Source organism: Macrobrachium nipponense, chromosome 33, assembly GCF_015104395.2.
Source record: "Macrobrachium nipponense isolate FS-2020 chromosome 33, ASM1510439v2, whole genome shotgun sequence".
Taxonomy (NCBI): Eukaryota; Metazoa; Arthropoda; class Malacostraca; order Decapoda; family Palaemonidae; genus Macrobrachium; species Macrobrachium nipponense.
The window spans coordinates 47,209,187-47,214,117 of NC_087219.1; the positions used below are offsets into that span (position 1 = coordinate 47,209,187).

The window sequence follows — 4,931 nt, forward strand, 5'->3', positions numbered from 1 at the left end:
TCATATGCATAGTGACATTACTCCCTTATTTCAACCTGTCCTTTTGGCTAGGAGTATCCTTTTTTTACAGATACTGTTTCGGTCATTACTCCATCTGGCGTTATTAGGGTGAGTTTCTCATCCCTTTAGCTGATCAAGTTACACCCAGCAATATCCCACATCTCACATTTTTTTACCTTGATTTATATATTACCCGTCTATACCCCAGAAGCAGGTTGTCATCTAAATTGAAGGAAGGGAAGAAATATGAGCTACTAAAAAATCATTTCCAAAGATTCCACTTCATTTTGACAAATAGTTCAAAATCAATCACATAAAAAATCAAATAGTCAAATTGACATACATAATAATATCATTAGTACAGCTAATGTTATTACTGCTAATACAAGTATTGTTATTTCTAGTTTTATCATTATTATAGTTATAGTGATGATGATGATAATGATGATGATCATTGTTATTATCATCATAATTGTCACAACCAAATTTCAGTTCATCCTGAAAAATCGTCAAGAGGGGAGTTACATAAGAGGTTTTTGTTATTATCATCGTTGCTAAGAAATTCACAAAGGCGTGAGAAACTATTAACAAAAATCCACTATTTTGTAAATGAATTGTATTATAATTATTAGTATTATTACACCCTCAAGCAAATTCAGTACACTCTAGGTAGTACGGTAACAAAGAAATAAATAAGAAATAAAAAATAAGGCCAAGCTACACGTACCTAACCTAACCTAAATTACCTCCCGCAAGTAAAACCACTTTCAATCTCGACTTGTAATCCATAGGAGTCTGTGTCGTATCAACAGAATGCAAACGAGCAACCAACCTCATTCCCCCTCCCTTATCCTCACACCCACCGCCTCCCCCCCCCCCCCCCGCACCAAGGGGCAGGGGAGTTGCAAGGACAACGATCAGGACCCCCCCCCACTAAATGTAGCCTATGATGCAACACGGGCCAACGTGGATGACTAGTTCTTCTCCTCTCTCTGACAAGTGTGTGTTTGTATGATGGTCAGACAATCAAGTGTGTTTTTGGCATTATTAGTATTTTTTATGTTTATTTTTGGTGTCCATTATCTCTGTTGGGCTCTCTGGCCTCGTTGTGACCTCCGCGTCGCACGCAACAAGGGTAGGCGAGTTAACACAGCGACAACAATAACAATGGCAAGAATAGTCGTTATAAGAAGTATTGGTCATGAAAATACCAAGTTAGTGTAATTAGTAGAAGACTATACAGGTAAATCGTGAATATATAATATATATATATATATATATATATATATATATATATATATATATATATATATATATATATATATATATATATATATATATATTATATATACACAGATTAAATTTAAATTCATTTCAAAAATTAAATTTATTGAATTTTTGAAATTAAATTAAATTTAAATCCCTGTTATTTATATATATATATATATATATATATATATATATATATATATATAACATGGGTAACAGGGATTAAATTTAATTTATTTCATTATAAATGACAGACAGGCAGACAGACAGACAAACTGCCCTTCCAACTGCAAGGAAAATTACTGTATCAGAAAAAGAAATAATCGATGTACGCGTTTTTACAGAAAAGGGACTAAGAGAGACAGAATTTATATTCATTCCTCTGAATTAATGAACTGAGGTAAAAGATGTTTGTTCCTCTTTAATCATATAATTGCACATTTCCTTTTATTTATATCTGCAGGCATATATCTTAGAACATTTAGAAAGAATAATCTCTTTAGAAATATTCAGTGATGATTGCGGAGAACAAGTGTGCTTTATATATATATATATATATATATATATATATATATATATATATATATATGTGTGTGTGTGTGTGTGTGTGTGTGTGTGTGTGTGTGTGTACTCAATATTTCCTAAACAATATCCAAGCTATAAACAATAAATGAGTATGTAAATCTTCCCTGATTAGATTTTGATTTTGCTAAATGTTCGGGGATATATGAGGACATACTAAAAAAGATACGCAAAGATTTGGTTAATTTCATCTATATATGTGCACACACAATATATATATATAATATATATATATATATATATATATTATATATGTATGTATATATATATATTATATATATATATATATGATATATATATATATATATAGATATATATATATATATATATATATATATATATATATATATATATATATATATAATATATATATATATATATATATATATATATATAGATATATATATATATATATATATATATACAAACATATCTATGTGTCATTTCACCTCAAATAACTGTACTTAGAAAATTCCTTGGTTGATTCCCAATGACCTAATAAAAACGAATAATCATTTGTTTTACAGAGGAGCACGAACCCTAAAGAACACTGTCTTCGCATTCGAGAGGTTACGAATGCAACACTGAATACAGTGAGGTCACGAACTCTCCCAGGGGGGTATACGTGAGGAGGAGGGGAGACAGGTCAAGGCATGTAGCACGCACGTTACTCGTTTTGGTCAAAATCTGGGGTACATTTACCTTTGCAGACACACTCACTCACACATGATCATATCTCGGGGCCTTTTCACGCGGATACGGTGGCATTCCGTCACTTGCACGTCACAGGTGGCCAGAGGGTGTTTAAATACGTGTGCTTTCGACGTCACTTACCTTGACGGAGACTTCGACAGGTGAAATAATAGTCCCGAAATGTGAGCGAGTGTCACTGAGAATCCCGTTCACTGGACACTAGGGGAGGCGTCAGACGTCTGTGGCTGACCACGACCAACTGTTGAGTTTTAACTTCTTCCTTTTGGGAGAGGAGGAGTCGTGGGAGGGAGTCAGGGGAAGGGAGGTGGAGGGAGAGGTTGTGGATGGGATGCAGGAGGAGGGGTGAGAGGCGTTGTGCCGGGAGTTGGGGGAGGTGGAGGAGGAGGAGGAAGATAGTGTGGATGTGTTGTGTGGGGGAGTTACCAGAGGCGGCCTCGGCTATAGTGGCTCTTCCTTCCCGTGGCCCCAACCACGTCCCAAGATCCAACGCCGACCCCGCCAACCTTGTCCCGGTAGGATCACAACGAGGGCGGCCCACTCCACCCTTAGGTATCCCCCTTAGTTAGGTTGGTCCTCAGTAGGATCCTCTTCTCCTACCACCCTCAACCTTTCGATGACAGCGTTTCAATACCTAGTACTATTACCTACACTTTGCCTTCGGGGAAACAGTACCCTTTTGTCTGTCACTTGTTGCTAGATTACACTTATGTAGGGTTGATTTTTGACATTGCTAGTTTTCTTTTAATATGGACGACATTATTTTCGATAATATCTATTTACTTTAGTAGAAGAGCAGTCTTCACTTTGATAGCGTGAACGTTTTTACAGTTTCTCTTTTTTGCCAGAAATCACGACGTAACGTAAGTTTCATTATCACAGAAAACGAATAGTACCGGAGGCCTTTTATTTATGGTAGACTAAACAATATGAAAACCTATAATGTGCCCTTTGTTTCAGTTTTATTTTCAAATGTTAATGCCAGACAAGACATTTCTGTGGTAAGTTATTCTGCGAGCTATCCAATGAATAGTTTCATTTTTCAGTCATTAAAAAAATCAATAGCCATAGCAATAATGGGATGCACACTTTCGGAAAGAATTATTACAGATATAATTGCTTGATTAGCCCTGTCATACACATTCTGCAGCGTTAGACGTCTCATACACTTCATCCTCCATTCATAGCAAATTATCGAGTCATCTCAGGATACTTTTGATCTATCCTTTCACTGAGATTTTCGCAACTCTTAGTACTCCACAATTTTCATCCTTTCATGTTTCTAGGACACACGCACTACGTAGAAATTCATTTCTCTAGCCACAGACTATTTACTGTCTTTCATATTCAGCATGCACACTTTACTTACATAAAGGAGAAATGGCTCAACAATTCTTTAATAGGTTCCAGCATTTGATTAGACAGACGCTACAAGTCTCTTACCAATTGTACCCCCAGTCTCATACCATTCTTGCCTCACTCATTTTGTGACTCGCCTGCTCTCTCATCATACTGTCATCCATTATATCTACTTGCAAATACCTTTATCAATCAGCTGTTTCCATATTCCGTAATCCATATTAATATTCATTGCTCTTCCTACCTGGTTTCAATAGACACTGGTAACCTTACTCTTGCTTATATTTAGTCTCAATTATTCTGGTTTATAATTTGTAAGTGTTGGGAGGAGAGGAAGACACGGAAAAGTCTCTATAGAAAGTGTGAAAGAGGTATTGGAGAAGAAGGTCCCTAATATCTAGAAAGCTCGAGAGTTTATGCAAGATTGAGGTGATGTGTTTGTGTGTATTGTGGTGATGGGGTTCAGTGTGCTGCCTATGGACTCTTGTTTGTAGATGCATGAATTGGCTGACATTTGGGAAATATTTTGTGCAAGGGGTTCATCAATGGTTAAGTGGTTAAAGTAGGTATGTGTCAGTAACTGATGTGCTGTTTTTACAATAGACCCATCCTCTACTAGAAAAAATCGCACAATGCTATATGTGTGTGGTGTGTGTGTGGTTATACACACTCAATAATTCTGTCATTTTAATTATAATATTGCTCTGCGATCCCAACACGTAGTACGTATATTCCACGCACCAATAGCTATTGATTGAGCAGTTTCTTCACTTAATAACCGGGTTTTGATGACCAGTGAAAGACCGCTTCACTTAATCACGGGCGTTTGCCGTCCCTTTTGTTGACATCCGCGGAGCAGCTAAAATAAGTTTCACTCTCGCGGTATTTATGACTAGTCAGCACTTTAGTGCACTCTAGATAGAATTTCCGTTATGGCAAGCTCATAGATTATTTTAAAAAAAAATATGTGATGCGTGGCTTTTAATATTGCTGAATAATTTTTTTTTTCT

General features: G+C 36.2%; 1 protein-coding gene across 2 annotated transcripts in view; it reads right to left on the reverse strand.

Moving 5' to 3' along the window:
- The window catches only part of LOC135203149 (tetraspanin-9-like), an 84,219-nt gene extending 81,377 nt beyond the window's left edge, over positions 1 to 2,842 (reverse strand). Inside the window, exon 1 of one of the 2 annotated variants that reach the window (XM_064232822.1) lies at positions 2,686 to 2,842. The gene's annotated coding sequence lies outside the window, so the exon portion shown is untranslated. The remainder of the gene's footprint in view (positions 1 to 2,685) is intronic. The other variant, XM_064232823.1, reaches the window with a different exon arrangement.
- Between the last annotated feature and the right edge of the window lie 2,089 nt (positions 2,843 to 4,931).